General features: G+C 37.7%; 1 long non-coding RNA gene across 1 annotated transcript in view; it reads left to right on the top strand.

Moving 5' to 3' along the window:
- Positions 1–5,734: 5,734 nt before the first annotated feature.
- Positions 5,735–23,272, top strand: part of LOC144330841 (uncharacterized) — a 264,236-nt gene continuing 246,698 nt past the window's right edge. The window contains exon 1 of the long non-coding RNA XR_013397404.1: positions 5,735–5,859. This is a non-coding gene — a long non-coding RNA (uncharacterized LOC144330841). The remainder of the gene's footprint in view (positions 5,860–23,272) is intronic.

Raw genomic sequence — 23,272 nt, 5'->3', positions numbered from 1 at the left:
TGGGGTGGAGAGTTCCATAGATGTCTATTAGGTCTGCTTGGTTCAGAGCTGAGTTCAAGTCCTGGATATCCTTGTTAATTTTCTGTCTTGTTGATCTGTTTAGTGTTGACAGTGGGGTGTTAAAGTCTCCTGCTATTATTGTGTGGTAGTCTAAGTCTCTTCATAGGTCTCTAAGAGCTTGCTTTATGAATCTGGATGCTCCTGTATTGGGTGCATATATATTTAGGATAGTTAACTCTTCTCGTTGCATTGATCTCCTAAATATTGTGTAATGCTCTTCTTTGTCTCTTGATCTTTGTTGTTTTAATGCCTGTTTTATCACATACTAGGACTGCAATCCCTGTCTTTTTGCTTTCCATTTGCTTAATATTCCTCCATCCCTTTATTTTGAGTCTGTTTGTCTTTGCACATGAGATGGGTCTCCTGAATACAGCACACTGATCGGTCTTGACTCTATCCAATTTGCCAGTCTGTGTCTTTTAATTGGGGCATTTAGTCCATTTACATTTAAGGTTAATGTTGTTATGCATGAATTTGATCCTCTCATTATGATGCTAGCTGGTTATTTTGCCTGTTAGTTGATACAGTTTCTTCATAGCATTGACGGTTTTTATAATTTGGTATGTTTTTGCAGTGGCTGGTACCGGTTGTTCCTTTCCATGTTTAGTGCTTTCTTCAGGAGCTCTTATAAGGCAGGCCTGGTGGTGACAAAATCTCTCAGTGTTTGCTTGTAGGTAAAGGATTTTACTTCTCCATCACTTGTGAAGCTAATTTTGGTTAGATATGAAATTCTGGGTTGAAAATTCTTTTCTTTAAGAATGTTGAATATTGCTCCCCACTCTCTTCTGTTTTGTAGGGTTTTTGCTGAGAGATCCACTGTTAGTCTGATGGGCTTCCCTTTGTGGGTGACCCAATCTTTCTCTCTGGCTGCCCTTAACATTTTTTCCTTCATTTCAACCTTGGTGAATCTGATGATTATGTATCTTGGGATTGCTCTTCTCAAGCAATCTCTTTGTGGTGTTCTCTGTATTTCCTGAATTTGAATGTTGGCTTACCTTGTTAGATTGGGGAAGTTCTCCTGGATAATATCCTGAAGAGTGTTTTCCAACTTGGTTCCATTCTCCCTGTCACTTTCAGGTACACCAATCAAACATAGATTGGTCTTTACACACAGTCCCAAATTCCTTGGAGGCTTTGTTCATTTTTTTCATTCTTTTTTCTCTAATCTTGTCTTCTCACTTTATTTCATTAAGTTGATCTTCAATCTCTGATATCCTTTCCTCTGCTTGATCAATTCAGGTATTGACACTTATGTATGCTTCACAGAGGTCTCGTGCTGTGTTTTTCAGCTCCATCAGGTCATTTATGTTCTTCTCTACACTGGTTATTCCAGTTAGCAATTCATTTAACCTTTTTTCAAGGTTCTTAGCTTCCTTGCATTGGGTTAGAACATACTCCTTTAGCTCAGAGGAGTTTGTTATTACCCACCTCCTGAAGCCTACTTCTGTCAATGTGTCAAACTCGTTCTCTGTCCAGTTTTGTTCCCTTGCTGGTGAGGAGTTGTGATCTTCTGGAGGAGGAGAGGCATTCTAGTTTTTGGAGTTTTCAGTCTTTTGCTCTGGTTTCTCCCATCTTCGTGGATTTATCTACCTTTGGTCTTTGACATTGGTGACCTTCAAACGGAGTCTTTGAGTGGATGTCCTTTTTGTTGCTGTTGCTACTATTCCTTTCTGTTTGTTAGTTTTCCTTCTAACAGTCAGGCCCATCTTTTGCAGGTCTGCTGGAGTTTGCTGGAAGTCCACTCCAGACTCTGTTTGCCTGGGTATCACCAGCAGAGGCTGCAGAACAGCAAAGATTTCTGCCTGTTCCTTCCCCTGGAAGCTTCATCCCAGAGGAGCAGCCACCGAATACCAGCAAGAGCTCTCCTGTATGAGGTGTCTGTCGGCCCCTACTGGGAAGTGTCTCCTAGTCAGGATACATGGGGGTCAGGGACCCACTTGAAGAGGCAGCCTGTCCCTTATCAGAGCTCGAATGCTGTGCTGGGAAATCTGCTGTTATCTTAAGAGCTGTCAGGCAGGGATATTTAAGTCTGCTGAAGCTGTGCCCACAGCTGCCCCTTCCCCCAGGTGCTCTGCCCAGGGAGATGGGGGTTTTTATCTATAAGTCCCTGACTGGGGCTGCTGCCTTTTTTTTCAATGATGCCCTGCCTAGAGAGGCAGTCTGCCTGCGGGGGCCTTGCTGAGCTGCAGTGGGCTCTGCCAAGTTCCAAGTTCCTGGTGGCTTTGTTTATATTGTGAGGGTAAAATCCCCTATTTAAGCCTCAGCAATGATGAATGCCCCTCCCACCACTACCACCCCACAAGCTCGAGCATCCCGTGTCAACCTCAGACTGCTGTGCTAGCAGCAAGAATTTCAAGCCAGTGGATCTTAGCTTGCTGGCCTCCATGGGGGTGGGACCTACCGAGCCATGCACCAGAGGTAATCTGGTCTTCCCATTGTGAAGACCATGGGAAAAGTGTAGTATCTGGGCCAGAGTGCACTGTTCCTCCCGATACAGTCTCTCATGGCTTCCCTTGGCTAGGAATGAGAAATCCCCTGACCCCCTGTGGTTCCCAGGTGAGATGACACCCAACCCTGCTTTGGCTCACCCTCTGTGGGCTGTACCCACTGTCCAACCAGTCCTAGTGAGATGAAATGGGTACCTCAGTTGAAAATGCAGAAATCACCCGCTTTCTGTATCGTTCTTGCTGGGAGCTGCAGACTGGAGTTGATGCAGTTTCTCAGATATTCCATTTGTTTAGAAAGTAGAGAGTTAGCCAAACATCTCAGACACTAAAGCATGAGCTTCTTTACATGGTGTCCTATAGAAACTGGCATTTAAGTTAGAATTTGTACTCATGAAATTCTACTTTTCTCTGAATTCAAGTATGCAGGGTCAGAGAATTAATCCCCAGATTCTGAAAGAGCCTTACAGATAGAGTTGTTTCATAGAATCATTCCTAGTAACCTCTGCAAAATCATAAATAATATATTTAAGAAGCAGAATGTGAAGAAAGACACATGCCTTTATATAAGGAGTCATTTTTAGACTCGAGTACCTGGAATATGCCTGCTTCCATGAAAACAAATAAACAGTACTAATCTGATTTTATTTTTAATAATGTTATTAGGGTTAAAATTATTTAACTTTCCACATACACAGCTTACCTTGATTTTTTAACAACACACAATATCCGTGTAGGCAAGGAAAAGAAATACAAACTCTGGATTCCTACAAAGGTATTATCTTAGTAGAATATACCGTTAACCACAATGTATATAATGTACAATTACTAAAGGATCATGTTATCGTGCATTCATTCATTCAACAAATATATACTTACTGAGTCCTACTAAGTGCAAGGTACTATTCTAGGGCTTGTCTTAGAGTGATAAAAAATCAGTCACAAATATCTGGCAGAACTCCATTGCTAATTCACCTTGGGTTCTTTCTGATGGTAAAGGCTGCTTGCTTATTGATAGTTCTCTTTGGAAAGAGATTCCAGGAAACTAAAATGAAATGATGAAGAAGACAGAAACAGGGAAGGAAATAAATGCAATTCAAGGATGCATTATTGAGCTGGTTACCATGTGGCCTCTCTGAGGAACAGAGTAAAAAGCTTCTCCAAATGGTTTATCCTAGGCATGGGAGTGGGGAATTTTAGCCACTGGCTTCCATCTTCTATTGATCAAATATTGCCCAAGGGTGTATTGACTCCCTTGTACTTCCAGGTATACTGTAAACAACATGGCTGTGTGAACACTGTGACCACTGTGTTCCAGCCTGGGCAACTCTGTAATCAATTACATCCACCAGTATAGTAACTTGCTGTTTTACCTACCGGTTTGCTGATGGAAGAAACACAAAGCGATCACCTAGTGGTCATAGCTGTAAGTTTAGGGGAACCTTTACCATGTGCCCTGGTGGAAGCATTCCTCATCCCCCACCTTCCACCTTTGCCTTTCCTTCCTCTCAAGATCACTAACGAAGCAGAATCTGGAGTTGCAAAAATTCTAAATTCTGCATTTGTTTCACTGGGAATTATGGTGAAAGGTCCAATTCTACTTTTACTCCTTAGTGGCCAGGACAGTGAATTTTAGCTATTGGGAATACAGCACTTTCTATTGACCATGGAGTCAATGTGTGTGTCCCACCCTAGAAAACAAAGCCCAACTTCTAAAGGTGTTAATCTTCAGCTGGCACTGTACTCTTCGATAGGGCATCTGAATCTTCTGTCAGTCTGACTGCTTCTAGGTCCTATGGCGTATGACAGGACTAGTGAAGACTTTGGTCATGTAACACATTGCCCCGCCTCCTTCACCATCAAGAAGAATTTGACCTGAGGTGATCTTATGTAGGATTCCATTGGACAGAGCAGAAGCTCTGTAAGTCTTCGCCCTGGCAGGGGGCAGGCATGCAACTCTACATCTGGGATACATGCAATTTTCTTTATAGAGTAATCAGTAGAAGCAGTGGCTAGATCAACCTTAGGAGGTCCATGCTTTGGGTCTGTGCATAGACTCTATTCCTGACTTTGTGCTCATATATCCACTGTGCATAAGCTAGGTGGTTGAGGAGGTTGGCTGATATCCACAGAATAAGTCATCCTTCCTCCCTAGATGTTGAGTGCTTCTTATGCAGCAGATGTTCTCCTATAGGCATTTATGTGCCAGCAATCCTCCAAACCCTTTGTACTACTCCAATAGGTTCATAAACTTGCCCCAACACAAATTTCATTTTTAATCTCTTCTAGTCTTGCCACTACCAGGCTTCTGCCCATGAAGACAAGCCCAGCAGTTCCAGATACCTTTACCTCAGATTACTCTTCTTTGCAGCCAAGATGAATAACCAGGTTTGCTTGCATTTCTGCTCATTGAGAAGATGTTCCTTTACTCCCAGTCTTCAGGCAGGCCCTGGGTGGGGCTGGAGTGATGCATAACAGTTTGTACTTGTACTAACCTATCAGCCAACTGATCTCGTGGACCAAGCTCAGGCTTTTCCCCTTCAGTTAGTTGATTGTAAGTGGGCCCCTATGAGGCCATGGGTTCCAGCTGAGGTGAATTATCCTTCAGCGTTCTTTGTTCCTTGTTTCTACTCATATTTGGAATGGGCAATTTGCAAAGATAGAAAGGGAAAACATCATTTAGGTAGATACTGCAATAACTAAAGAGTTAAGTATCAAAATTTAAACTCATGAGGTGATGGTAAGAAGTGAAAACATCGTCTCTAAGAAATATTGGGCAGATAAAATCAAATGCAACAATTCAAAAGAGGATGCTTTAATGTAAGGAGAAAAGCTGTGAATTTAACCTTAAATATACTAAGATGGAGGTGGTGAGGGTACTCAACCACAAACCTGCACTCTATGTGCCCAGGATTATTCAAGGTATGTGTCAGGTTCTAACTGAGGTCCGATGGGAGTCAGTGGGTAAGTGGTGGGTAGCCGGAAAAACACTGGGGGAATCGTAGACAGTTTTGACATGGCTTTACTCTCCCTCTGGGCGTGAGCCGTATGTACAGCATCAGCAGGGCAGTTATACCTTTTACAGACAACAGTGGCTCTGAATCAAACAAGAGCTCACGTGAGTGGTTACTAATGCGCCTCAGGTGGCGACGTTATATAATGAGTGGAGTTGTGTGAGTGAGCTCCAAACTCACTGAGTTATGCTGGACCGATGTCTGTTTCGGCCTATTCTTGACTACAGCACATCCATTTTCCTTTACAGCATGTAGTACGTTTTATACCTTTTTCTACAATGAATCCTCTACGCAGAAATTCCTGTACACATCTTATGAACAAAGAATTTGAGCTTCAACGAGTAAGTACTTTCTCCAGAGTGTAAGATTGTTAATGTCTGTGACATTCTTTGAAGTGAGGCAAGTAAATACCTCTGAACATGTTTTCTTTTCCTGCTCCTCTGTCTCCTACTTTTTTCCTTCTTTTTTCCTCCTCTTCCTGTTATAGGACTAGCAAGTTCACATGACCACTGTACAGTAACAGACCAGTTACACTGAGACAACAGAGTCTGCAGCAGAGAAACAGTTTAATGCTCACAGGATACCAAGTGAGGAGATGGGAGGAGACCCTCCAGTTCATCTCCCCAAGGAGCATTTGGCTGGGGTTTTTAATGGGATCATGGAGGGTGAGAGGTTGGAACATGGAGGTTGAGAGGTTGAGATTGTTGACTGATTGGGGTAAGCGGGATAACATCATGAGGATGTAGAAACTGCATTCTTTGGTGAGTCAGCTTCTTGTGGGGTCCTTCAGACCAGCTGATGTCAGTAGTTTCACTGTTTTGCGGGGTTTGCAGGACTTGAAAGCATAGAACTTATGTTTTCCCTTTGAGGTATTTTAAGTTTTTATCTGTAGAGCAGTGAAGGGGAACTGTAATCTTGTAACAGGGTCTACGTGATTTGGAGGCAATAGGCAAACAGCTATGAGGAATGGATCACAGAGAATCTAATGTAATGATTAATGCTGGGTGTGCTGCAAGCTTGCTTTATTTTCATTTCTCCCCATCCCTTCTTCCCTGATTGAATTGATAAAGTTTATAGGAGCAGTTTCACTCCTGGTAACTATATCTTGGTCTTGAATTAGACTGTCAGTATAGACAGGAAATGTGCACTGCTCATAGTTGATGCTTCATACATATTTTTTGAGGAAAAAGTTCTTACAAATTACTCCTCCTGATCTCTGAAATTTTATTTTGAAATCACTTAAGTAAAACCTTTGAACATTGTTACTTACCAGCTGCAAAAGTTTAAAATGTGAAATTTACCTCACTACAACCCCTCTTGAATGATTTAATTTTATACTCTAAAAGCAACATTTCATCCTATCTGTTTTTTGGCAAAAAGTAATTGAAGCCAATTATTCTTTTCTTTTTCATAATCCCACATGTACAGTTCTTAATTAAGCACAATTAAAATCAGCTTTTTCTGTCTTATTTTGTATTCTCATTCCATATGCTATATGTTCTTTATTTCTATTAAAAAGATGTACTTTTAATAAAAATGGATTTTTCTTCCTTTCTTATATTGCTATGATTTTATAGCTTCCAAATCCATTCTTATTAGGTTCTGGTGCTGGTGATTATTAAGTTCTTCACACTTCTCTCATAGCGGAGCTTAAGGTAAGATAAAGGAAATGACAATTCCTAACCTTGCCTAGACTTGAGGAAGAGAGTCAGAATAATACTGGTAGAACTTGAGGTGGAATGACTCTAGATTTAAGCAAAATTTGTGTTTCTTTGGCCATTAATTCAGAATGAAGGATGAGTCTGTGTCAAGTGTGCCTCCTGAAGTCCTCTGAGATTGCCTATGTACTCACAGGCTCATTCCAGTCTGTGAAAATCCTTTTTTAAACCAGCCTGAAACCCAGGAGCCTAATAAAAAAGGGGAGAAAAATCAGTGCAATTAGTTTTCATGTATACTTATGTCTTCCTTATGTTGTTTGTTGATTCTACATTTTAGTGTGATGTCAGGCATAATGCCTCCATCTTTGAGCAGGAAGTAATGGGTTACCGGTGGGCCTTGATGCTGACCTTTTGCCCTGGGAAGCTTGGCTCCAGCTGGAGCAGCTGAGGTTTCCAGACTGGTTACTTCTGCTCCATATAGCCTGCTCTATTTACCCTCAGTGAGCTATACAATCTATCACAGTTTTCTGTGTACACCATGATTTTAAAAGGATGGGAAGCACTGGTTTAAACTATGTGATAATGATGAGAAATGCCATCTACAGGTAGACCTGCTATAAGACAAGCCTATTATATTCTTATTTAAAATACTTACTTATATCTGTGGTTCTTAAACTGTGTTGCATATTAAGTTCAACTGGGGAGCATTTAAAATTCTTTTTGTTTTGAGATGGAATCTTGCTCTGTTGCCCAGGCTGGAGTGCAGTGGCACAATCTCGGCTCACTGCAACCTCCGCCTCCCAGGTTCAAGTGATTCTCCTACCTCAGCCTCCCAAGTAGCTGGGACTACAGGGGCACACCACCGTGCCCCTGTTAATAAAAAATAATAATTTTTGTATTTTTAGTAGAGATGGGGGTTTCACCATGTTGGCCAAACTCTTCTTGAACTTCTGACCTCATAATCCCAAAGTGCTTCCACCACACTCGGCCAAGCATTTAAAACTCTTGATGCTCAGGCTGTAACCCAAAGAAACTGCATCTTAATTTCTGAGGGTGGGATCTATCTGGTGAAGTAGTGATTTGTAGTTTCTATTATGCTTCTTAGTAGTAGGGGACAAATACAGAGTTCTCTGAAACAGTCTTGATTTCAACTATCCTTTTATAGTAAATCAATGTATTAAATGTGGACAATTCAATTGTTATAGCTTAATACTTTTTCACATAAAGGAGTCACAAAACAGGAGCGAGAATTGTTGATTTAATATACCAAAGTAATATCCCGTCAACCAGAGTGGTAGATACAAAAAGCCTTATGTAGTCACTTTAGTTTGTTTACTTTTGTTTTTGTTATGTGACAACTGAACAAAATGTAAAATGGTTTTACTGTATTACTTATTTCTTGTGCTGTTAATCAGGAAGAAAAAAGAAAGCACTGGTTTGAGTAAAGGGAATCACATGAGCTTGCACTGTGGGTGCTTTTATGCCTTGCTTTGGGAGAGCTATACGCACGGCAAGGAACCTGGGTAAAGATTTGATTAAAAGGATGGATAATTTTGTTCTTAGGCTGTGAACATCTGAACAGGATACATGGTAAAAAATAACTAAATAAAAAACTAAGTAATTCTCTGGGAAGACTGAACCATGGGGAACAAATTTAGAGAACAGACGCCTGAAACTCTAGCAATTCTTTAGTATAAACTGTTTTGCTACGGTATTTAATGATTTTCTCTAATAGTGTATATCGCTTAGGAATATAATCACACTGAAGAATCTGTGATGATTATTTCAGTCATTAAAGGAAGATGATTTGTTTTGACCAAGTATTTTTAATTGTTTGACAAATCAACTTCAGTGGGTTCAAACTTTCTGAATTTATGCAATAAAATTTTGTGTTAACATCTTTAGTGAATTTGTTTGGGGAAAGAGTTCATTGTTTTTCATTAGGTTCTCACAAAACTGTCTGACCTAATGGGATTAGACATCACTGTTTACTTGATCCAAAATATATCATACTGACTTACTAGACTCCAGATTACTACTTAAATTTAAGTCCCCAAGGGCTGAATTTGTTTGCATTTGCCTTTTATCTCATTCCCATATTTAGTAATATTTTAAATTGATATAATGAGTATATTATACATATTAGGAAACAAAAAATAATAAGAGTTGCTTTAGTACTTTTTTTTTTTTTTTTTTTTGAGACTGAGTCTCACTTTGTTGCCAGGCTGGAGTGCAGTGGCACAATCTTGGCTCACTGCAACCTCCGTCTCCTGGGATTCTCCTGCCTCAGCCTCCCAGGTAGCTGGGATTACAGGTGCCTGCCACCACACCTGGCTGATTTTTGTATTTTCAGTAGAGACAGGGTTTCACCATGTTGGCCAGGCTGGTCTTGAACTCCTGACCTCAAGTGATCCACCCGCCTCGGCCTCCCAAGATGTTGGGATTATAGGTGTGAGCAACCACTCCCGGGACTTTAGTCATTTCTTTGACTTAATTTTGGTAGAGAAATGCTGAGGACCAGTCAATATTCACTCTGATAGCACTGTGCTACCAGAATCTCCTTTTGTGGCCTTTTGCAAAAGGAAGATGCAGCTGCAGATGCTGCATAATAACAAAAGGGAGAAAAATATCCACAAGCCCACTAAAGAAAAGCAAAAGGAAGGCTGCTGGAGACTGGAAGATGAAAAACCAGAAACATCCTCGAACCATCTACTTCCATATTTTGACTTGCTGTTTTTATTCCTTTTCGTTGGAGACAGCTGTGTTCTCTCAATAGATGAGCAATTGTGTGGTGTTAATTTTAATTTAACCTGTGAATCATGGTGATTAGAAGATCTATAACCCAGGCATGCTAATTAAAGCACCCTTTGTGTGAGTTCTAAGAGTGGAGAAAAGCCTTCCTTCGATGTCTGTCAGATGGCCATGTTTTGTATGCCCTTGGCCTCATCTAGCAATCATGACATTACATTGTGCTTTATCTTCTAGTACCAGTTTTACATCATGTTCCTGTCCCTGTTAAGGCTTTTCAGAAACATAGACTGAGCTGGAGAAAATATATCTTAATGCATTGCCTTGTTGTTCTTTTGGAGGAACAAGAGGCTGTGTGCATGACAAACAACACTGTCTGCAACATACATGCCAAGGCTCATTTATTTAAAGATTTACCATTCATCATTGTCAGAGTTCCTGTGGGCATTACTGTCACTGTCTTATGTGCATTGTGAGTTCCTCCAAGTGTTCAGAAGAAGACTAAATCCCACTGTGACTTAATGCAAGAGTAGGAAATATTTTGTTTGCTTTAATTTTCCCAAAATGGATTTCTTTGTTTTTTTTTTTTTTAAAAAAGATTACTGTAGACCACTGAACTATGTAGATCATACTTTATGCCTATGTTTAGTGGTTTCTGATGTTTTATAGTTTTTATTCATTTTGTTTTATATTTCACCTCCCACCAGATATACACAGATCTTATACAGGGAATAAGTAACATTTCATCAACATTTCTTGTTGACACTACAAATTTAAATCAACAAGATGTATGTCCATTTACAAACACTTCAAGGAGATGATCCACAAATCAGCAATTGATACTGAATTATTTACAGTGGATTTTTCATAAAACAACATCTGCTTTTCTTTGTACTTGGAAAATCTAGTTCATTTCCCAGAGATTTTTAACCTTTGGGAAAAAATCCACTGAGAAAAAGCTAACAATAAAGAGCAGTGAGTCACCTCTTCAAAGTCATTAGTCAAATACTTGAATTTATATAAAATATACACTTACATAAATTATGTGATATATATTTTTGTTGACTATGCACTAAAAGCTGTTAAGTTGCTCATCTGTTAAGTTTCCCTCTCCACCATCACATCTCCAACTCTGACTAGCCAGCATCACAAATTTCATGTCTAAGAGATACTCGACAAAGAATAAGCATTCGAGTTTACAGTAAACATCTTCAATTCATCCAGCCTAACTTCAGATAATATTCTATACTTACCATATATAAACCCTATATTATTATTATATATACTCTATATTATTATAGCATGTAGTATATATAGATTTACACTATCTCATGTGAGAATACTACATGAGAATAGTCTCAGTTTCTCTCTTCTGCTTTTTCTACTGTTATCGTATATTTTATTTTACATATGATATATATATATGCAATGTATTGCTGTTTTTTCCTTTAGAACAGAGGTTGGCAAACTAAAGCCTATGGGCCAATAGCAGGTTGCAATTTATTTCTCTGAATAACGTTTTATGGGAACACAGAACATCCATTTGTTGACATGTTGTCCATGGCTACTCTTGACTAGTTGCAACAGGGACCTGAAAAGCCTAAAATATTTACTATCTGTCTCTTTAGAAAAAAAGTGTGCTAATCATATTTCATAAATTTCTGAGTAATTTAAAGTGAGAAAAAAGTCTTTTGCATTTATCTTTATTTTAACCATTCCTAAAGATCTTCACTTTTGTATATACGTGAATAGACCTGAGTTTCTGTCTGGCATCATATTCTAGAGAGATTTTCACCTGAAAAATTCCTTCAATAATTTTTTGTGGTGCAGGTCTGCTGCTAATAAATTTTCTTAGTTTTGTTTGTCTGAAAAGTATTTCTTTTCACTGTTATTGAATTCTGGATTTATAAGCTTTTGTTTCTGTTTTGGTTTTAATTAGGAACTTTGAAGATGTTATCTTCTGGGTCACATAATTCATGACAAGATGTGTACTGTATTTGTTACCTTTATCCTTCTTTATGTAATATATCTTTTATTTCCCCTCTGGCTGACTTGAAGATTTATTCTATTTTCATTTCTGTCAGTTTAAAATTTGATATGTATAAGTGTTGTGTGTTGTATTTATCATATCTGGGGTTCTATGAGCTTCTTGGATTTGTGATTTGAAGTTCTGGAAAATTCTCTGACCTCTCTCTGCAGGTATTTCTTCTACCCAAATCTCTCTCTCTTCTACTGTAGAATTCCATTATCTATATATTAGACTTTGATATTTTCTCATAGTTCTTGGATGCCCCTTTTTTTCTTTTCTGCTTTTTACTTTTTCACCTTTTGGTTCTGTCAAATACATTCTTCCTCTATTTTTATGATTTTCATTTCTGGAATCTCCATTAGACTTTTTCATATATTTTCCATTTCTCTACTAACATTTTCATTTGTTTATGCATGTTATCTACCTATTCCGTTAAAGCCTTTTGCATAATAATCAGAATTATTTTAGATGCCCTCTCTTACAGTTCTAAAACCTGGGTCTGGCTCTGTTATTTTTATTTTTGCTTTGCTTTTTAATAGACATTTTTCCTCTTGCTTTTTGTATATCTCATAATTTTGAAATTTAAACTTTGGGCATTATTTATAGGGTAAATGCCTACATACCCGTTTTCTGCCAGACTATTAGTGTGGGGAGATTGAGTCCATCTATTCATAACTTGAACTGGGTTTGGGTTTTGTTGCCGCTATGCCTCCTTTAGTGTACCACCGGCTTCAAATTTCTCTGAAATTACAGATGATCTCTGAATCAGGATGGTTCAACTTGGAATTTTTGACTTTACAGTGTTGTGAAAGTGATCCACATTCAGTAAAAACTACTTCAAGTATCCATACAACCCTTCTGTGTTTCACTTTCAGTACAGTATTCAATAAATTACATGACATATGCAGCACTTTATTATAAAGTAATTGTTGTGTGAGATGCTTTTACCCAGCTGTCTGCCACTGTAAATGTTCTGAGCCTAGCCTAGGCTAAGCTATCATCTTCAGTAGGTTAGGTATATGAAATACATTTTTGACTTAAGGTATTTTCAATTTACAATGAGTTCATGGAGGCATAACCCCATCATAAGTTGAGAAGCATCTGTATCTTATAATTAGGGTGGGGTGGAAGTAGCGGAGTCTTTTTCTCAGCGTGCCTGCTTCAGTCTTATCTTTTGGCCTTCTGCGCCTGCATGATGGCAGGATTATTTGTTCAGCCTCTTTCTTCTCCAGTAGTAGTTGATCATTCGAGTTTGTTACTTGGAGCTTGCTTGCATGTTACAAAACTTGGAAAGTTTTCTTTTTTCCTGTTCCTGCCCTCATCCTAGGCAAACCCCATGTCACTGACTCTTGGGGTGAGGCTTTCTCAGTGATCTTATACTTCCCCAAATAGCAAAAGACTTCTAATGATCTGAGCCTAGGGTAATTGTTTCCCTTATCCTAGTACCACAGGATTATTTTTCTTTTTAATCCCTCAGGTCTGTCCTACTGAGAGAGATTTTCTTGGATCTCCTGTTCAAATTTTTTTTTTTTATGGGCATCTATTGAGGTTCATGGAGCAAGCGTGAACTCTCCTAGTATCTGAGACCCCCAGAGGATCTATACTCTCACAGTTTAGCAGTTTTAGCAATTTGACTTTTAGCAATTTTTGAAAACTAGCCAAACTCTTCTTATCCACTTGCTGGTTCTTAGCTTTTGTGTGTGTGTGTGTGTGTGTGTGTGCGCGCGCGCGCGCTCTGCAACAGACAACAGTGTTCAATTCATCTCTTTTTGGAGACGTCTCTCTTTCCTTAGATTGCAGGCTACTTGGTTGTTCTGCACACTCAGATTACTAATGGTTTCAAGAAAACTTACGTTTGTAGATTCTTCAGCTTTTTCCTGTTTTTAGGGAGGAAATGGTGCTTTGTCCTGCTTTCTACAACCTAAGAAGAAGCATAAGCTTGGTTCCTGTAATATTGATTTAGCTGACTTGAAGATGAGTATTTCTCTTCAGCTCTGGAAAATTTTGTTTATTGTTGCTTCATAATTTTTCCCTCTTTTCCTTTTCCATTATTCCAGCAATTCTCTTAGATAACAGTTGAACTCTATAATTATTTTTCTAATACATTATGTCTCCTTGAAGATTTCCTCTACATTCTTGGATATTCCTTATCTTTTTCTTCAAATTTTCTTTGGAATCTTGTTTTGGCAATTTATTTCAAATGTACAAGATCTCTTTCTTATTTCATTCCCTTTTTTTCTTAGTGTCCTGTTCTCACCTTATGATGCAAAAATTTTACATTTTAAATCTCTATGAGGATACAATTTTGTTTCTTATTAGGTATTTGACATTTTCCCTTGATTAAGAAAAAAATAAATTTATTCTGTTTATTTTACCTACCTTTATCTTTTCTTCTCAAGACTTTCTTGAAATATCTGGCGGGGGCTGGCCATTTACTTATCTTTCAGAAAGAGCATGAGGATGCTGATGAGGTCTCTGCGTTCATGGGCAGTTTATTTCCAGTCAGTTTTGCTTTAGAGTTAGCAGACAAGATCCAGCCATTTTGTCGCAGGCCTTACAAATACTAACAAGCAAGTGGCCCTGACTCTGAATGTTAATAACAAAATAGCTTTCCTCATCCTCCCAGGACAGTTTTTCTAGTTTATTAAAACAGCAACAACAATGTTTTGCCCCAGGAGATGGAGATAATCTATGCTCACTGTGATCTGCATTATAAGAGAAATTATTTGAAACCTTAAAAAAGCAAAAGACATTATTAAATATTCTTTTAGTGTACTTCTGGGATTTATGCTTTATTGTCTGTGCTAATTTATAACTCTATGGGGGTATTGGTTAATTTTTAGATTTTTGTTTAGTAAAGATGTAAATAATTTCTGTCCAGTAGAACAGATAACCCTAAAGATTGTGGTTTCTGTCCAGTACAAACATTAACCAGCTCTGTATCGAACCTAGCACTCTTATCCTATGATAGTTTTTGTTAAATTGCCTTTCTGTAACTTCACTGGTTTCTTCATTTATTGAGTTAATGTCTTTGACATGTGTTCATTTTATATTTATATGAGAGTCATGCACTTACCTTTTTGAACGTTATACTTCACCTGTTGCTAAGTCCTAATCAGCCCCAAACCATCTGGGAGGAGTCTACAGTCTGATAAAATAAGATGTATTGATTTACAGCAAGAGAGTACACTCCAAGGAGTTCTGCTGGGACCCAGGGAGGGTTGGATTTGTAAGGTCGGATTTTCACTGAAGGATTCTGAGGCAGAATTAAGGGAAGTAGTAATCAGTCCTAGATTGGTTGTTCCTTCTGAAGCAAGATTGGAAGAAGTGAAATTAACTAGGAACTGGGTGCCTTTGAAAGTGAGGAAGGTAGTAATTCAGTATCCCCCCCAAATAAAGGAAAACTGCAAAACAGGTCCAGGGCATCATTGTGAAGAAAGCAGTAGTCAGTCAAAAAGTAGCCATTATAACATTTTACAACCCCTGTATGATCTTAAAAGGATCACTGTTTTCTGTTAATTTTGCAGTTGGCTTTGTCTGTGTGTTGTCTTCACAGCCTGAAAAATGGCCAGGTGATCTTTTCTTCTTCGGTTCAAGCTAATTTTAATTATTTTAGCATTGTCAGGATTTTTATCTTTCACAGCCTAAAAAGGTATAAGATGGAAGATGAGCTGGCTGTTGAACAGCGTATGTGTCTTTACTTAATTTCTCTTTTAAATCCTATTTCTGGCCGGGCATGGTGGCTCACGTCTGCAATCCCAGCACTTTGGGAGGTCAAGGCAGGTGGATCACCTGAGGTCAGGAGTTTGAGACCAGCCAGGCCAACATGGCGAAACCCCATCTCTACTAAAAATACAAAAAATTAGCTGGACATGGTGGCGCATGCCTGTAATTGAAGCTACTCGGGAGGCTGAGGCAAGAGAAATGCTTGAACCCCAGGAGGTGGAGGTTGCAGTGAGATGAGATCGCGCCACTACACTCCAGACTGGGCGACAGAGCGAGACTCTGTCTCTAAATAAATAAATAAACCCCATTTCTCTCCTTGGTCATTTACTCAACATTCTATTTCTGAATCTAGAGCAGAGGTCAGCAAAACTTTTTTGTAAAGGGCCAGGGTAGTAAACATGTTAGGTTTTGACATATGCACTACTTATCTATGCCATTCTAACATGAAAACAACCAAAGAATATACATAAATAAATGTGTGTAGCTGTGTTCTAATAAAACTTTGTTTATAAAAACAGAAAGTGAGTAGATTTGGGCGGTGGGCTGTAGTTTGCCCACACTGATCTAGAGTCTCTCTGGGTTTAGATCCAGGTGACTAGCTCCTTTTAAGCTGTAACTTCCTTTACTAATTCATCCTTCAACACTACCATTTGATTTGATTTTCCAAAAGTATGTCGATATATATCATTTACTAATGGCCCTTTTTTATTTCACCCATTAGACCTTTTTAATTTCCTTTATCTATTTAGTGGAGTCTTTTGAGGGATGGGAGGCAAATTATTATGCTCACTTTTTCATCTTGAAATGGAGACAATATAAAAACATGTTAATAAAAGTGACTCAAGATGAAGTACTTGCATTACCCATTAGGTTATGCCTAGAATGACAATTTTGTTATCTATCAGCATTTTTTGGGGTTCAAAATTAGTATATTGCTGCAATATTTAATAAAGCAGGCAGAGTTTCCCATCTGAAAGAGCATCACACACAAAAAGCTAAAAGCAAACTGCAGACAGATTAATAGAATAAATAGTCAAACCATAACATTAATGGGTAACAATACATATTTAATCAATACTAGTAAATGTTAAAGTGAGATGATACCCTGCAAAGGAATTCTATTTCTGATTAACTAGTTTGTTATAGACATAGAAAAAATTGAAAGCTAAATATTTCTGATTGACTCCCAATTAGCACCCCTCCCCTTCTCTAAGTTCTTTTATGAAGATACACATGCAAGATGCCAAATGGAGACCAATGTATACATTTTTTAAGTAGTGGTTCTAAAGTATGGGGCTTTCTGAAAAACCCAAATTGGAGAACATACTTAGGATCTGAGACCAAGGAGTGAAACTGCTACTATTTACTATACATCTACTCTTTGATATCATCTATGTGAATGAGTGAGTTTTAAAAGTGGACCTCAAATATATTCATTTGGTCAGATGCATGGAGAGCTATGGTTTTCCTTAGAAACCTAGTCACCATCACAATCAAGTATACAAGATAGTATATTGGGTGCCTAGCCTGGCTTCCAAAAGGTCCATTTAACATATAGAAGGAGAAATGGCATAACAATGCATGAGACAGATTGTGCAAGACAGAGTGGAACAGATCTCACTTTAGAGACACAGTAAGGCTACCTACTGTTAAAAGTACCTAAGAGATATTAAGTAGTCACCAATTCGATTCACTTTTTTCAACCTGGGGTAAATAATCTATGGAAAGAAAAACAAAGATTCTTCTAGATGTTCCCTGTATGGTGGAGAGAAGTGGAGACTTCTTTGTTTATGTAAAAAGCAGTGGGGCTAAGAAGCAAAGTGCCCTGCTACCCCTCAAAAAAAGGCATGAGAGTAATTAAGATTATCCTATTATATCAATGCAACTAACATTCTATTAAATGTGTTACTTAATCTATAATATAGATATGATCAAGTCAAAATCTGTTTAATTTTTACCTTAAAACCTGGAAGATTTTACAAAGGAAAGGAAACTGGAGGATTATAAGTAAATAAATAGCTGAGAAGGTTAAACCAGTTATAAACTGATCACCAATCTACATATATTAATGCTATGAATCTAAGAAGCTCATTAACTTTAGAACTAGCAATTGGCAGGCTAAAGTTATATATATACAGAACTTTTAAACTATCCTCTTCAACAGTGTATCAACAGATAGTAATTAGGTTTGGACCCCAGGGGCCAGCAGCTGAGACTGTGTCATCTGGTGAAGAAGGCTTACGCATCACTATTGCAGCATAACTCACATGAGGTAAAAAGTAAAATGAGTCATCTTGGCCCCTTGTCCTTCTTTATTTAAAAAAAAAAAAAAAATCATGGAACAAGCTTCCACTTGAAATACAATTGAAAGTGAAGCACCCAATGTTCTATGATAAAAGCAGCATTTTAAAGAGGTTTAGCTTTATGAATGTAACTGAAATCTAATCGAAAATTGCACAGACTTTACCAAGAGCCAATCAACCACTTAATTGCATTTTTTCTCGTTGATTTTGTTCTGCATCATGCAGCAACTCCATTACATGTACAATACATACACTCATCACGATACAGTTTTAGGTTTAAAATCAAACAAAGGGCAAAACAACTGAACTCTTTTTACCTGAACTAATTGCTCATGTAGCGTAGGAACCAATTATGCTGTTTCTTTGTGGAAGCCATTCAGTTTTTTCACCCTTTTGATAGTAAGACTTACCCTCTTTGTCCATAGAAAGTTGATACTAAGTCGCTGTGCAACATATACTGACCCCCATTACCATTGTACTCAACTTAGATGCTCTAAAGAGGCAATAATTCATTGAATATTATAAAGATATGTTACAAGATAAATTTTTAAATGACAGTAAAATCATGAGTCTCATACAAATAGAAAATAAACACATGTCAAATATATCACTAATTAATGAGGAATTCAATGAAAGTGTTAAGAAACCGATTCAAAGGAGAAGTCAAAGAAAGACATATCTAGGGAATAAAGCAATGCTGAAATAATTTGTTAACAGATGCCAAACTGGCTCTTTTCATAAGGGTTGAGGAAATCAATGTACTGTCACTGGAAAAATTCATTTGCATGTCTATGGACAAGACTAATTTACCTTAATATCAGTTTTCTACCACTTACAGGGTTGTAAAATAACTCAAAGAACAATGAAATAGACCACTCTAGATTCAGATATATCTGGAAAGATGAGCTACATAGTTCTTTATATTCCTGAAGACAGGTATTCTTCTTTTTTTCCTGACAAACCAAGACTAAATGAAGATTTCAATTAAACAAAACCACTAAGCAAAATATTGTGTAAATGTTTATTCAGATCATATACATTTCAGCTTATTCTATGTTGTGCACACAGCAGATATACCCAAAGTTAGCCAGAAATATTTGTAAATATGTGCGTGTAAATCTCATTGAAGCAGAAGTCTACTTCTCATTTACTTTTTATTATCTCACACATTTGGGCATCAAGAACTATTCCTGTTGACTCTTCCTTTGTAAGTTATCTTACAGCTGGTCATTATTTTTTATTTCTACTGCTAGCACCTCAGTCCAAGTCTTTAGGCAGTAAATAACAGAACATCTGGGTTAGGACACAAATGGATCTCTCTTCCATGAACCTCTTTTCCCTCTCAAGTTTACAGGACTGCTATATTAGCAGCACCTTTTTCTTGTAACTAGCCTATCCAAAATCCTTTACTGTTTCCAAGACCTTTTAGCTTCATGTTCAAGGGCAATTGGAATTGGGTATTGGAAAACAAATATAAGATGGATGAGTCACCTTAAATCCCTTTTTTAGCAAGCTGGTGGATAACTAAACAAAGAGAGCAATCAAACCTGATTTATGGTAAGTAAAAAGTAGATAGGTCAGCAGGTTTGTAAGACAGGAATTCTTTTCCAAACATGCTTTAGAGGCTACTAGATTTTCATTCTTTCCTTTTTAAGGAATAAGAGTGACTTAGAAAAAAAATTCTGAGTTCACTGACATGCCAAAGTTCTTTGTCTTAATTGTGACAGTATGTCACCGCTTCAGAGTGACTCAAGACCTTAGTGGCATTACTTATTAGTTGTGTGACTCTGGTCAAATTGCTTATCCACTCTGAGATGGTTTTCTTTTTTCTAAAATGGGGATGCAAGTGACAACAACCCTATCCACCTTACAGGGTAGTTGTAAGAATTAGTTGAGGTTGTGTACCTTAAAATAATTACTAATTGATAAAATCTTGTTCAAATACTACTAGTAATAAATGAATTAGTGCTGTCGTTTCTATATCTCTTCTGCATATTCTTCCCTATACAAATTGTATAATTACCTATAATAAAACCTGATAAAAGTAGCTAGAAAGTGCACTATCTAGGTTGAAGGCTTTTTCGCCATTTTCTTTTGTAGGGACAAAGGGAAAGCTTTCCCTTTGCCCTCAGAAGTTCTGTTGAAAAATCAACTCACAAAGAGGCCGATTGAGAAAAGCTTTAAAATTTTATTAATACTGTGCACATGGGCAGAATCAGTGTGATTGTGCAATATCCTAATGCGATACAGAGGCTTATGCACCATAATTCTTAGGGATAAGGGAGATGGGGAAATGTAGATAATTTTAGGGGGATAGGAAATGATTTTACGGGAATTGAAGGAGCTTGAAGAACACACAATGGTCTGGGGCAAAGTCAGCTGGGCCCATAGAGTAGCTGATGATTTGTGACAAAAGTCTGTCTGGGTTTGCTCAGACTTCAGTCTTCTTTCCTGTGATATGGTATCAATTAATCTCAGGGAAGGGAACCAGAGGTTAATTGTTTTCTTTTTTGGTAGGTCCAGATATTAGGCAGCTAAGGGAACTTCAGCCCTTGGTTTGGGAAAGGGAGAGGATTGAGAGACCGTAGCTGAGAGGTGGAGGCAGGGTGAATTGTCCTTCTTGGCATGTCTGGTCTGCTCTTTATGTAGATACGGGAAATGTTTCTTACAGCGTCTATCTCTAAGGGCCTTTAAATCAAAATACTCATTATACCGGGGAGCCATGTTTTGGGGTAAAGGTCCCTATACTCTTTTACTTCCAGGGACAAATATAGAGTTATTTTTATTTTTCCAAGAATAAAAAGTACGTCAGTGGAAGTCTATGGTTTGCAAGCATAGCATACACCAGTAGTTATAAAGTTTGCTGTAAATATTATCTCAGTTTTTTGCTCATAATTCTACTGAAAGTTATGCTAGATTTTGCATATTTGAGTTTCATTCACAAGAAAATTCCAAAAGAGAAAACTTGGAAGTAGTTGAAAGAGACATATGTAATATAAAAAAGGAAAATTTTAAAAATATATTAATTTAGCTTCTAATTTAGAAATACAAATGTGCACTAGTTTCAAACAAATAACAAATGACTCTGCAAAAGGCACTGTCTCATCTTCAAATATAGCTTAATCTCAGTAAATACATTGTTTCCAAAAAGTGAAAGAATGCAATTAACATTTTATTAAATATCTACTATTTGTCAAACAGCCTTTAATTTCTACTATTTGTCAAACACAGCTGGATTAAACTTTATGAAGATACTTTACTGAGTTAATAATAAAGAGTAAGAATACGCACATTTTTTGTCATTAGGGGGTCTCACAAAGCAGATTTTGATGCAAAGATCTCAGTGCAAGTAATTTATTTGGAAATAAAGCCATGAAGCATTCTGAAAGAGTATGGAAGTGGGAGAAGGAAGGGTGGACAGGTCATAACACGTGCTTTATTAAGCAGGATAGCTCTGTGTGCAGCATAGGGAAAATCTCCATTGCAAACCTCTTAGAGACTGTATAAAACATGCCTTAGAGTTTTTCCACTGAGAGTAAGGAAGCTGGGGTATTCATCTGCCAGTTCCTGTCCTTCATTGGTTAAGGCTTTCTGCTGGGGCAGTAAGGGCAGTAACTCTTCAGAGATCCAGCCTGCCCAGCAAAAGTGCTAAACATACCTGATGCCAGAAAATACTCTTAGGCAGAAAGACACAGGAAGCCTTTGGCCTGTAAGGGGACCATCTGCAAGAGAAGTAGACCATGGAGATATGACAGGGCATCACAGAGTCTGCTGCATTAAATCAATGAAACTTGTCCTTATGCTAATCATTGAGGGTGCAGCAAAGAAACAGAAAACCTAATGCATTCTGCTTATGAGTTGATGTGCTTTTAAGAGTTGTATTTGTAATATATAGACCATGTGTCAGGTATTGAGCTAGGTACAAGGAGTACAATAAATAACACAACACAGTGTGTGCCCCAAAGGGATTTTATCAGCATCAGAAGACATATGATAACATTCCAAGATAAAAAGATATAGAATAAAAGAGTTATAGAAATTTATTAAAGATGGAGTCATGGCTGAGGGCCTCTGAAAAACACAAGCATAATTTGAAGTTAGCATTGTAATATTTAATAAAGGGAAAAAATAAAAGAAAATGAAAGCATCAATTGGAGTGAAACACTCATTAACAAAACAAAACAGAAAAACAAAAAACAAAAAAACTTAGTGCTCAAAACATAGCAGTAATGTTACTAATATGAGCAGCAGCAAGACCCATATGTTTGAGACAGAGTGGATGGCTGCCAATGAATGGAGGGTGTAGGGCCATTACTTGGTTACCCAGGAAAAGGAAAAGATAGTCTCAGGATCTCTAAGTTTAGCTGGTATGAAATGAAGGCATCAGTGAAACTGGCTTAGCCTCAGGGAAGGACTTAACTTTCCCTGAGATTAGAAGGCAGGAAGAGTGAGCAGGGTCAGAAATGTGAATTGGTGAAGGATGAAGGAACTCTTCTGCCATTTGCTCTGGACTATCTTTTTAAAGGAGTTTTCATAGCAACACTGTTCATTTTTTTCTCTATTGTGGAAAGATTTAAACTGTTTCACAATTTCATTAATTCAGCATACAAGTATGCGTTGAGCATCTACCTACGCTAGCTATTAAGACAGGTTCTGAATTTATGACTTCAGGAAACTAACAACTTTCTGAGGGTGGAATAAAGAAAAAGAAGACTTGAAGGCAGTATGGCAAAAATATGCAAAATGTTTTAATTATGTATGAAGATTAACATAAAGCTGACGAGAGTTTCAACGTGTTTTTCAAATTGCAGATCAAAACCCATCGGTTGAGTGTGAAATCAATTTAATTACTTAACTAGGGCCATTTTTCTTTTTTAAAATCATATAGACTAGAATAGAAAGCTGCAGATTGCATTACACAAGGTAATTTTTTTTTCATGAAAGGACAGCTTCAATTATATGTATGTGGTTGTATACTGTGTTATAATATTAAATACATTTCTTACTGTGGATCATGGTAAAAAAAAAAAAAAAAAAAAATGCCAGTAAACAATGGTTCAGAACAGTGACCAAATCTGACTTGCCGCTTCTTTTGGTAAATAAAGTTTTATTGGACTATAGCCAAAGCCATTCATTTACATATTCTCCATGGCTACCTTTCTATTACAATGGCAGAGCTGAGCAGTGACAGAGACCATATGCCCTCAAGTCCCAAAAGAATTACTATCTGAATGTTTAGAGAAAAAGATCGCTCGCCCCTGGTTTAGGCTATTTTACCTTTCTAAGGAAA

The sequence above is a fragment of the Macaca mulatta genome, chromosome 8, assembly GCF_049350105.2.
Source record: "Macaca mulatta isolate MMU2019108-1 chromosome 8, T2T-MMU8v2.0, whole genome shotgun sequence".
Lineage (NCBI taxonomy): Eukaryota > Metazoa > Chordata > Mammalia > Primates > Cercopithecidae > Macaca > Macaca mulatta.
This window is presented reverse-complemented; position numbering and strand designations above follow the sequence as displayed.